The following is a 13,388-nucleotide window of genomic DNA, read 5'->3' on the forward strand; positions in this document are numbered from 1 at the left end:
AAAGCTGTTAACTTATCAAAAATCAACACATATTAGCCTGCCGCCTCTCCCATCCAAAAATGTGATTTTTTTTCCCCCCCCCCCCCCTTACCCCACAATCCCTATCAGTCTTTCCCATGACATACCCTAGAAACTATGGCACGCTTTTCAGGACATTACAACGGATCTTCCCCATCAGTATTTACTTCTGCTACCATGTTGTCAGGTGAAAACATGAGCGTAATTTATCTTTAATGTGTTGAGGCAATAACGTTATGTATCTCCCCCATATCTGAAAAAATGTTTGTACCTTTTTTTCTTTATGATGTGATGCCTCCACCCAGTCCATTTTTATCACAAAGGATGAGTAAAGTCGGTTCCTGTGAATGATTCCACACCTGCAGTATTGCTTTCCTACCTGCTGCTACTATTATGTGTAGTATGCGAATCTCCTGTCTAGTGCGTTCCCTTGAATCCAACTCAATATGTCCCAAAAGTGCCCATGAGGAGGTGAAAAGGAAAGGTCCCGACATATTATCCGTTGCAAATTTTTTCACTTTTTCCCAAAAGCTCTGAATCTGTGGACACAGCCACGTGCAGTGGTACAGATTAGCCTCAGATTGACCACACTTAAAACAGTCAGAGGACGAGTAGACCCCCATGCTGTGTCCCCTCTGCGGTGTCAAATATGCTCTATGGATCACTTTAAGCCACATCTCCATATACCTCGCTGAGGGTAGAAATTTATAAGCATCAATAGTAGCTCGTAAGACTACCGAAGGTGTTAAAGGGAATGTGTTGCCAGCAAAACATGTTGTTTTTTTTTAGTTAAACAATTAGTGTGTAGGTGATTAAACATTGTTCTAATTTTTTATTTTTTTTCACGGGTCAGGAAATATTATAAATTGGATTCAATTTATAATATTTCCCATTGCTGGTCACTAGATGGAGCTGTTCCCAAAATTGCAGCATTGCATGTGGTAAAGCAACCACATTGCTTTATGCTGCAAAATTGGGTAAAAATCCCTCGCTCTCAGAATCCCCCCCCCTCCTTTATCCTGGCTAGAGCCGGGAGAAACGAGGGGTTTGAACGGTCTAACCTCCTACACTGTGTGTCGCCATTTTTTGAGCTAACACACAGTGTAGTAGGTTTACATATAGTAGTAAACACACACTGAAACACGAACATACATAGAAATAACTTACCTGCTCCAGTCGCCGCCGCTCCCTCCGGTCCATCCGCCCCGTCTGCCTCCGCTGCTCCATGTGCTCAAGTCCGGAAGCCGCGACCGGAAGTAGTAATCTTACTGTCCGGCCGCGACTTCCGGTCCACAGGAAAATGGTGCCGGACGGCGCGCATTTCAAATTGAACTGTGTGGGAGCGGCGCATGCGCCGTTCCCACACAGCGGCGTACACGATAGTGGATGGAACGGGCGCCGTTCGCAGTCCCTATGGGACTGGAGCTGCCGTATTCCATGTCTGTATGTGTCGTTAATCGACACATACAGAAATGGAAAAAAAAATGGCAGCCCCCATAGGGAAGAAAAAGTGTAAAAATAAAAAAAAGTACCACACAAATTAATCCAAACGTTTTAAATAAAGCACTAACATCTTTAACATATTTAAAAAAAAATTGGGGTGACACTGTTCCTTTAAGGAAGAGTCATCCACAGTCCATTTTGCCAGACCCAACCTGGTTGTGGTATAATCTATGGGCATATGGAGCAGTCTATATGTGTTGGATATCTGAGCAGACCTAGACGCAGGATTAAGTATCACTCTGGTAAATTAAGATGTCCATTCATTAGGGGAAATTCTACCCATGACTAGGCTCCTATAACTCTGCGCCTGCAAATAGTTAAAAAAAGGAAGGGACACATTGGGGAATTTAATTTGTAGGTCTGAAAGTGACAGTAATGTATGTTGTGTAGGATGCAACAAGTCAGAATTTGAGGTAATGCCCTCATTATGCCAAGTAACAAATGTGTGGTGAGAATTGCCCCCTTGAAATTTCGTTTTTTTTACCAAAGTAAGGGCCGGCGAAAACTGTGGTTCCAGGTGCATTATCAGACGAATTTTATGCCAAATTTTCCATATTGCAAGTAATAGTGGGTTTGTTTTGGACCCCTGAGGCAATTGCTCCTAAGGCAGTTGTAAGAAGTTCATAAGTGAAATGAGTGGGATAAATGCTTGATCCATCTGTGGCGTGGTATAATAGGTCATGTTTTGTGCCCAGTCGGATAAAACCCTGGCGAGTGCGGCCAGGTTATAGACCCGGACGTTGGGAAAGTTTAAACCCCCATTAAACTTCTGTTGTGTAGAACATGAAACTAAATTCTCGGTCTCCCTCCCGCCCAAATAAATCCCTGATCAAGTTGATTAATATATTTTTCGGTCTGAGGTATATAGGTAATGGTTGGAAAATATACAAGAGTTTTGTGAATTCTACCATTTTCAAGATATTAGCCCTACCCATAAATGAGAGGGAAAAATGTTTCCAAAGTTTTAACATTTGTTCTAAATTAGAAATATACGTGGTGACATTCTGTTTGTATAGGTTTGCTGGCAGCCTCGTAATCTGCACTCCCAAATATTTAACAAATGTTGAACACCATTTCAAGGGAAATCCGGATGTCCATAAGGGTTTAGCAGGGCCTTTCAATAGTAGAGCCTCGCTTTTATCCACATTTAGAGTATAACCCGAGAGTTTTCCAACTGTCTGGCGTTCCACCAGAATCTGGGACAGTCTGGTTTTGGGATTCTCAATTACGAGTAGTAGATCATCAGCATATGCTGCAACCTTTAGCTCACTGCTCCTGATATGTATACCTCTAAACAAGGATGAAGACGAGATATGATAAAGTAAGGGATCTAATGACAAATTAAATAAAATGGGTGAAAGAGGACAGCCTTGTTTCGTGCCTCGAAATATATCTAAGGTTTGTGAAAGATGACCATTTATAAGTATCCTTGTACTGGCCTGAGATTGCAGCGAGTGCAGATACCCTAGTAGTATGTCCAAAATTTTGTCTACACAGCATTTCCTCAAGAAAAACCCAGGAGACTTTATCGAACACTTTTTCTGCGTCAAAACTCAGCAGCATGGTCGGGGGGTGTCCCTCCTCCTGCACAACCACCGTCGCCGCAATCACAGCCCGAATACTTTTAGAAGTGTATCTGCCCGCAACAAAGCCCATCTGTAAAGGGTGCGCCACAGTAGGAAGAAAAGTCTGTATTCTAGTTGCCAGTATTTTGGACAGGAGTTTGTAGTCCTGATTAAGCAGTGATATGGGTCTATATGATTGAGGCAATGTTGGGTCTTTATTTGGCTTTGGGAGTAGTATAGTTCTGGCATCAGTAAATGTGTCGCGATTAAGGCCTTCAAGATAAATCTTGTTAAATAAACTTGTGAGATGTGGTACAATGGCTGGAGACTGCATTTTATAGTATTCTATGGGAAAGCTGTCAGGCCCAGGGGATTTTTTATTATGTGTAGAAAGATAGCCAATCTAACATCATCTTCTGAAATAGCAGTCTCCAACAGGGCCCTATTGTCCTCTGACAATTTAGGTAACTCCAACGAATCCAGAAACGTGTTAATTACTGTCATGTCTGTCGGCTCTGCCCTATACAAATCCTCATAGTAATTAGTAAAGCTAGATTCTATTTTCCCAGCGTCCGATCTCGTCAAACCCGTGTCCAGATCCCTTGCCAACAAAATTTGACCCTCACCCCTCGCGGAGGGTGTGTTATATGTGCTAAGAGATCCCACCCTGTTGCCCCACCTATAGTATGTATTTTGTGTGAACTTTACTTGCCACATGGCATTTCTCGGAAGAAAAGTTTTAAGTAAGCTCTGTGCTTCCAAAAATTCTCCTTTTGAGTGTTGCGTAAGGTTACCCGCGTGCAAGGTTTGTGTTCTTAGCAAATTTGCCTGTAATTCAAGCAGTTGTCTTCGCCTTTTTGCGTTTCAGCGCTATGTAACTAATTATGTGTCCCCTCATCACCGCCTTAGACGTGAGCCATATCAAGGCCACCTCATCTAGTTGGTTCTGATGATCATGAATGTAATTCTGCCAGTGCGTTGTCAAATAAGTTTTAAAGTCTTCCGACTCATATAGCTAAGAGAGGAACCTCTAGATTCTTGTGAGAGGTCGAGTAGGTTGTCGCCCCAGCGTAATTGAAATCAGTGCGTGGTCTGAAATTGTAATAGGATGTATGTCTGCGCGTATCACCTCTGGAAATAATTGCGTGGAAAGCATAATAAGGTCTATTCGTGAGAATGAATCATGAACCGCTGAATAAAAGGTGAACTCCCATACGCTCGGCTTGTGTAATTTCCATGGGTCACATAAAGACAGCTGGTCTATAAATGTGGCTATATGCAAGTTAGGAGGTAATGTAGCGTGATCCGAGCCTGATCGGTCTATGGATGGGTGAGGGGTTAAATTATAATCCCCGGCCACTATCAAATTGGGATGATCCCTCTGAGCTAAAAAGTCTGTAATTTTAGGGTAAAAATTGGCATTCGGTTGATTTGGGGGCGTATATATTCAGCAAAGAATGTGTGCGCTGCTGAATTTTGAGCTGTATGTAAACAAATCGGCCATTCGGGTCAGCATGTTGTTCAGTTATGGAATATGGCAGGCCCTTTCTAAAATATACAGCCACACCCCTTGTTTTAGAGGAGTATGTAGATACCACTGGATCGTCAAGCGAGGAGGCCCGCAGAGGTACATAATGACCTGTCCGCCAGTGTGTCTCCTGGAGAAGTATGATATACGCCTGTTGACGTTTTAGGTGAGCGAGCACCCTACCTCGTTTCTCTGGCGTGTTCAGCCCTGCCACATTCCATGACAAAGTTGGGGCTGAGTGAAACTCCTGAGGTGTGTGCAGTAAGTTACTCATCCTGTGTCTAGAAGTTCGACATGGGTACACAGATCTCGTCTTTCGTTGCGATGCCACCCCCCCCCCTCCCAGCGAGCGTGGAGGACATCTAGTAAGGAAGGGGAAGTGGACCCGGATCGGTCCGTGATACACATTCTCAACCTATAAAAGAGAGGCGGCAGGTTAAAATAACATACAATTAAACCAAAATACAATCGCACACATATGCGCATTTTTTAACTGGTAGAAACCGGTGCCTAGAGCACTCTATCAACAGAAATCAAGGTCCATTGACTTCATAAACAGTATTAGGGTATGTTCACACGGCCTATTTACGGACGTAAATCGGGCGTTTTTGCACCGAATTACGCCTGAAAATAGCGCCTCAATAGCGCTGACAAACATCTGCCCATTGAAAGCAATGGGCAGACGTTTGTCTGTTCACACGAGGCGTATATTTACGCGCCGCTGTCAAATGACGGCGCGTAAATAGACGCCCGCGTAGAAGAAGTGACCTGTCACTTCTTTGGCCGTAATTGGAGCCGCTATTCATTGACTCCAATGAATAGCAGCGCTAATTACGGCCGTAATTGACGCGGCGTTCAAGCGCCTGCACATGCCGGTACGGCTGAAATTACGGGGATGTTTTCAGGCTGAAACATCCCCGTAATTTCAGCCGTAACGGACGCCCTCGTGTGAACATACCCTTAAAGTCTCTTGGCCAATTAGTAAACAGTTTCCTCCACAGGAAATGTAAAAGAAATTAAACCGCCTCTGCCAGGCGATATCTTCGTAGTGCAGCGTCAGGTGTGTCATACAATCTGGTTTGACCATTTTCCGTGACCTTTAGCATTGGAAGCGGATGTTATTCTCAGGTAGGTGTTTGCAGATTGGTGTAAAAGCTTTTCGTTTTTGTACCCTTTGTTACAAAATGGACCTCTTGGGTCAACAAAATAAAGAATTTTAAAAAAAAAAAGCTTTTCGTTTTTGGGAGACTTGTATAGAGAAATCCCGAAACATCAAAATTTTGTGCCCATTAATCCTGAGTTCCGGGGTTTGTCTAAAGGCTTTCAGGATTTTTTCCTTAACCATCCAGTTGTGGTATTTGGCTATGACTGCTCTAGGTCTTCCGCCATTATCATGTTCTCGCCGGAAACCCAAGCGATGAGCTATTTCTATGGATAACGGATCCTCTGGCAGCTGTAAGTGCAAAGCCTTTGGTAGGTCTGTAGACAAATAAGTAGTAAGTGACTCATTCGTCACATCCTCTGGAATACCCACAAACCGTAAATTATTGCGGCGCTCACGATTTTCAAGATCATCTAGCTTTTCCCGCACCGTTTGTATGAGTCCACCTTGTTCAGATATTAAAGCTTCCAAACGAGTGACATCCATTTCGCACGACACCGTTTAATTTTCCAGTTTCCCGATTTTCTGCGAAGTCGTGGTCACCTGAGCCAGCATGGTATTTATTGGGGTTTGTATGAGATCCAAACGTCTCTCAAATATTGGGACAATGAGACGATAAACCTCCTGAGCCACCTCTGCCGCCTGAGATCGTATTGCAAGATGTTGAGACGTCGGGCTAGGAGGGCCCGAGAGGTTTGGTGGAGTTATGTCTCCAGACACTGGAACCTCCGCCGATAACTCACACCGCTGTGAGGGGTTAGCCAAATTGTGACCCTTGGACAATCGTTTCCTCTGTGCGGATGATGTGGAAGAAGACTGAGCAGCAGATGTGTGCGGCATCGTGGAGGAGCGCGTGGATCTGAATGTCCCAAAAGTGTGTAAATATTTGTCCATTTACTCAGTGACCCGAATCAATGCAGGCTATGACTAGGCAGTTTAGGTATGTGTAATCTGTGGAGGAGCTATTTATGCGTTCACATTAGTTGCATCATCGTAGCTCACAAAAGAAAGAAAACAGTCTGTTACATTTGAGCTAGGACAGAGGGTGAAGGAGAGTGCTGCAGATATTAAAGTCAATATCACCCCAGAGACTTGTGGCGCGGACACAAAGACAGCTCTGTCTTAAACTTGTATAGGACAGCCTTCCATGACCGGTCCCGCCGCGTACATGTGAAGGGGGTGTTCTCGTCGTTGAAACAAGGAGTAGTTTCCACGCCGTCTCAATTTATAAACTGCACAGTCCGTCCGTTCTGAAATGTATCCCAGGCAAGCTATTTCCACCTCTGGGTTCTAATAAAGGGGTCCTCTGAACAGCATACCCTAAGAGGTATTCTTGTAGTTTAACACTGCCCCATAGAGTCATACAGTAACAAGGTACTTATCTGTCCCACCATGCTGTGGCGTCCGGCTATACCGAGGAGTACTCTCGATCAGGAGTTGTGCAGTTGGGACCACGTGAGACCCTTACACGTGTCCCCTTCGTCTTTATGGCAGGCCTGCGCCCTCACACCCCATGTCCCGGTTCCTCTGCTGCTGTATAAGACCTCCGAATCCACACTGGTCAGAGTCTTTACTTGTCTGTTCCCCAGGGGGACTCGCAATCCGTACCTGTTTCAAGGCCTCCCCGGGATCCGGCTGGCAAGATGGCCGCTCCCGTCTTCATCTTTCCTCGTTTCCCGTCTTCATCTTTCCTCGCTTTTTCCATCTAGATGGATGCCGCCGTCCTCAGGAGCGAATCTAAAACGCGGCCATCCTGGATGTCCCGCCCACCGGAAGTCAATTTTTTTTTTTATACGGTCAACTGAGCTTTATAAGGGCTTGTTTTCTGTATGACGAGTTGTAGTTTCAATTGGTACCATTTTGGGGTACATAGGACTCTTTTATTTACTTCTTGGGAGATGACAAAAAAATACAACAATTCTGCCATTGTTTTTAATTTATTTATTTTTACGGTGGTCACCGTGCAGGATAAATATCGTTACGGATGCAGCAATACCAATTATGTGCAGTTTTTTCCCCATTATAAAGCATTTTGTAAGGGAAAAAATATTTATTTTTCTAGAAACGTTATTGAATTCTGATCACTATTCTATAATATATTGTAGTACATTTGTATTGCAATCTATTATGCCTGCTAGTGTTTCACTGACCGGCAGCCTATTAGGCCCTGCTTATTGTCAGGCCCTGCCTATTGTCAGGCCCGGCTGCCATAGCAACCCATCGGCACCATTACCGAAGTGCCGTTGGGATAACAAAGAGAGTCCCTTATTTCTGTAAAACCAGCTAGGTGCCGTGGTCGCTATTGACCGCAGCATTTAAAGGTTTAAACAGCCTGGATCGGAGCAATCTCAGATTCCAGCTGTTAAAGTGGTGTGTAACCAGTATTATACAGCATCACATACTATTACAGCGGTTCGCGGGTCTTTGATTACAAGCTGCCAGCGAGGGCATGTGGCTGAACATGACGTGTCATACTACTGGCGTCCGTATAAGTAGTGTATTTTTTGTTATTTTTAAACATTTGCAGCTTTTCAAGCATCAGACGCTTTCGGTCTGTATCTGATCCATATTTGTTGCTGCGCAACGAGAGAAAATATTGTGGTAGTTACAGCAGAGCAAGCGTAATCTCGTTGTAACCTGTCATCTACAGCGTAATCTCGCGAAATTACGCTTGCTCTGCTGTAACTACCACAGAAACGTTAACGAAGTGCCGGGATTGTGAATAGACATCCCGTGGAATGTCTATTCACTGTCTAAACACTTCAGTATCGTTAATGTGTTTCATATAAAACAGCACATACTGATCTAAAAGGATCCCTATGTGCTGAGGAAATGAATGGAGAGAAGTGTATGACCCTGATTGGTCAGCGTCATACACTCCTCTGTACAACGCCCACTTGGTCAATAGTAAAACACGTACTAGGCTACAGGATCCCGTTGTGGAGCAGCTCAGTTTGTCGTGGGAACAGGGCCTAGGTGAGTACAGTTTTTGTTTGGGGCACTGTCTACAAGGGGGAGGTGGGAGACTGTATTGCACTGTCTACAAGGGGGAGGTGTGGAGGCTTGTTTTTTGCGGGACGTGTAGTAGTTTTTCACAGCACCATTTATTGTACCATATAATGCATCGGGAACTTGGGAAAAAAAAATTGTGGGGTGAAATAGGAAAAAACGTATATTCCTCAATCTTTTGAGGGGTTTCGTTTTTACGGCTTTCACCTTACGGTAAGAATGGCATGTTAATTTTATTCTACCGGTTAATACGATTACAGCGATACCAAATCTATATAGTTTTTTTGTGTTTTACCACGTTTACAAGGAAGAAACTAATTGTTAGGGTATGTTCACACGACAGCGTCCGTAACGGCTGAAATTACGGGGATGTTTTCAGGAGAAAACATCCCTGTAATTTCAGCCGTAACGGCATGTGCAGGCGCTTGAACGCCGCATCCATTGCGGACGTAATTGGCGCTGCTTTTCATTGGAGTCAATGAATAACGGCTCCAATTACGCCCCAAGAAGTGACAGGTCACTTCTTTGACGCGGGCGTCTATTTACGCGCCGTAATTTGACAGCGGCGCGTAAATATACGCCTCGTGTGAACAGACAAACGTCAGCCCATTGCTTTCAATGGGCAGATGTTTGTCAACGCTATCGAGGCGCATTTTTCGGACGTAATTCGGGGAAAAAACGCCCGAATTACGTCCGTAATTAGTGTGTGTGAACATACCCTTAAAAATAAAATTTGTGTTTTGTTGCCACATTCTGAGAGACATAACCTTTTTATTTTTCTGGCAATTGAGAGGTATAAGGGATTATTTTTTGCAGGGTGAGCTGTAGTTTCTATTGGTACCATTTTGGGCTGTATGACGCGTTTTGATTGCTTTTTATTTCGTTTTTTTGTGGGATATGAAGTGACCAAAAAACAGCGATTCTGGTGGTTTTATTTTTTTACGCCATTCACAGTGTGGGTTTAATAATGGTATATTGTAATAGTTCGGACTTTAACGGACGCGGTGATACCAATTTTTTATTTTTTACATTAATTTAGAGGAAAAATGGGAAAAGGTTTTTTTGAACTTTTAATATTTTTTTTACACTACTAAAAACTTTATTAAACTTTTTTTTTTACACATTTTATAAGTCCCCCTAGGTAACTTGAACCAGCAATCGTTGGATCGCTAGTACAATACACTGCAATACAATGTGTATTGCAGTATATTGTCATTTTTAGGCTGGGTTCACACAAACTATTTTCAGGCGTAAACGAGGCGTTTTACGCCTCGAATTACGCCTGAAAACACGGCTCAAATACGTCGGCAAAAACCTGCCCATTCATTTCAATGGGTTTGCCGACGTACTGTGCCGACGACCTGTAATTTTACGCGTCGCTGTCAAAAGACGGCGCGTAAAATAACAGCGTCATCAAAGAAGTGCAGGACACTTCTTGGGACGTAATTTGAGCCGTTTTTCATTGACTTCAATGAAGAACAGCTCCAAATTACGGCCGTAATTGACGCCTCACAAAACGCGAGCACGAGCAATTACGTCTGAAATGCAGGAGCTGTTTTGTCCTGAAAACAGCTCCGTAATTTCAGCCGTAATTGTCGTTATCGTGTGCACATACCCTTACAGGCTGCTGTTAAGCCCTTAATAGGAGATGAAGAAAGGCAGAACTGGGGGCCTTCGTCGGCACCCCCCTATCGCGTGGCAGGGGGTGGTGAGCTGTGCCCCCCTCTTTTTAACATCTTAGATGTTGCGATTGTGATTGCAGCATCTAAGGGGTTAAATGGCCAGGAACAGCGAGATCGCTGTTCCGGCCATTAGTCCAGGGTGTCAGCTGTAATACACAGCTGACACCCGCTTCGGGCTCAGCGGATGAGCCTGCTCCAAACATCACCCCCCCCCCCCACCAGGACGCAATAGTACATCGTGGTGCGGATAGGGGTTAAACCCCTCCAGTGTAGCTTTAGCAGTATGTTTAGGGCCATTGTCCTGCCAGAAGGTGAACCTCTGTTCCAGTCTCACATCTTTGGCAGGCTCAAACAGGTTTTCCTCAAGAATTGCCCTGTTTTTATTGCCATCCATCTTTCCTGCACTCTTGACCAGTTTTCCAGTCCCTGATGATGAAAAGCATTCTTATTGCATTATCCTGCCACCACCATGCTTCACGCAACACGTGTTTTCTTGCCGGAAGGTGAACCTCTGTTCCAGTCTCACATCTTTGGCAGGCTCAAACAGGTTTTCCTCAAGAATTGCCCTGTTTTTATTGCCATCCATCTTTCCTGCACTCTTGACCAGTTTTCCAGTCCCTGATGATGAAAAGCTTTCCTATTGCATTATCCTGCCACCACCATGCTTCACGCAACACGTGTTTTCTTATGTTTTTCTTTAACCAGTTCCCGACAGACGGCTGTGTATATGCGTCCGGCGGTTGGGGTACTTAAAACCCGCGCCGTAGACTATGTACGGCGCAGATTTTAACTTGCTCCCCGAGCGATCGGCCAGCTGAATGTCGGGTCTCCGGCAGTCAGTGACTCCTGGGGACCCTGAGGAGCTTTCGCTGCTTCTATCTTCTCTGATCTCTTCTACACGCGCTCAATGAGCAATGTGTATATGAATAGAAGCAGCGGCGGTGCCTCTATTGGTCCCGGTGATCATGTGACTGGTCACATGATCGCCGGGATGCCGTTAGTGGCAGGCTGCTGCTGGGTCTTACTAGACCCAGCACAGCCCTATTAGTGACAATACCCACCCAAAAAAAATGTTCCCCCGCCAATCATTGTCGTAATGCTAGCGCTCACCCAATTACCCTAAATAGACATGTAATCAAAATTTACAGTAGACAATAACGACCCCAAATAAAAGGTCTATTTTAGGGTAAAACTATATTACCAGAAAAAATTGCTAAAAAGTAAAAAAAAAGCATATTTTTTACTATAAGGGTATGTTCACACGTACACGTTCGATACGCCTGAAATTACGGAGATGTTTTCAGGAGAAAACAGCTCCTGAATTTCAGACGCAATGGCATGTTGCAGGCGTTTTTCGCAGTGTCCATTACGAACGTAATTGGAGCTGTTTTTCTATGGAGTCAATGGAAAACGGCTCCAATTACGTCCCAAGAAGTGACAGGAACTTCTTTGATGCGGCCGTCTTTTTTACGCGCCGTCTTTTGACAGCGGCGTGTAAAAAAAATGACCGTCGGCACAGAACATCGTAAAACCCATTCAAGATGTTTGCCGGCGCATTGGAGCCGTATTTTCGGACGTAATTCGAGGTTAAAACACCCGAATTACCTCCGTAAATAGGGTGTGTGAACCCAGCCTAATTTTCAAACTTTAACCCCTTCAGGACAGGGACAATTTTGGCCTTGAGGACAGAACAATTTTTTTATATTTCACTCTTTGCAACCCGGCCCTCACAACTTGTTTTTATTTTGTGTACGACATAGATGTATGAGACTTTTATTTTGCAGGACTAGTTGTACTTTATGTAGGTACCATTGTTTGGTAGAAATTCATTATCGTTTAATTTATATACATTTTTATTTTGACGAAAATAGTAGTGTAGTTTTAATTTATTTTTTTAACACCGATCATCATAGATAATGTTATAAATTTATTGTACAGATTGTTACGGACGTGGAGATACCAAGTATGGTTTTTTTGTCATTTAACTTTAACTTTTTTTGAAAAAATAATTGAACCTTTTTTTTTTAATCCCATAGAGAAATTTTTGATTTTGATTTTTTTAAATGTAATGTACTGGCATATATCTATATGCCAGTACCTTAGCCTGTGTACTGATTGTACACAGACAGTTGTTAGGGCATACCTCAGTATGCCCTAACAACAGGAAATATGGTCAGACAGCCCTGGCCTTCAATGGACCCTGGGCTGTCTGGCCATACAAGTTATGGGCCTTGATCGCATGACAGAGATTTCTTGTGATGCCATCAAAGTGCAGTACCCATTCTCCTATTCACTTTGAATGCCGCGATCAGTTTTGATCGCGACATTCAAGGGGTTAATGGCAGAGATAAGAGGTTTCTCTTCTCTCCGCTGTTAGGGTATGCTCACACGCAAACGTAAAATACGTCTGAAATTACAGAGCTGTTTTCAGGCGAAAACAGCTCCTGCATTTCAGACATTTTTGCGAGTGCACGCGTTTTTCGCAGCGTCCATTATGGACGTAATTGGAGCTGTTTTTCAATGGAGTCACTTGGAGTCAATGGAGTCACTTCGACATGCACTTTTGACAGCGGCGCGTAAAAAAAAGCCCGTCTGCACAGAACACCATAAGACCCATTGAATTCAATGGGCAGATGTTTGCCCACGGTTTGGAGCAGTTTTTTCGGCCGTAATTCCAGGCGAAAAACGCCTGAATTACGTCCATAAATAGGGCTGTTTTACAGCCGTTGCCCCGCTCCTGATCGCGCGCAGACACTTGCTGTCACGAAGGATGAGAATGCTCGTCCTAATGTGCCAAGCACTCGCCGCTCAGGATGAGTATTCTCGTCCTGCGTAAAAATTCTAAAATAGCAAAAAGTATGTGTATAAATATGATAAAAAAAGAGAAACCTGCATTGTCTACGAAAAAAAAAAAAACGCAA

This window comes from Rhinoderma darwinii, chromosome 1, assembly GCF_050947455.1.
Source record: "Rhinoderma darwinii isolate aRhiDar2 chromosome 1, aRhiDar2.hap1, whole genome shotgun sequence".
Classification (NCBI taxonomy): domain Eukaryota; kingdom Metazoa; phylum Chordata; class Amphibia; order Anura; family Rhinodermatidae; genus Rhinoderma; species Rhinoderma darwinii.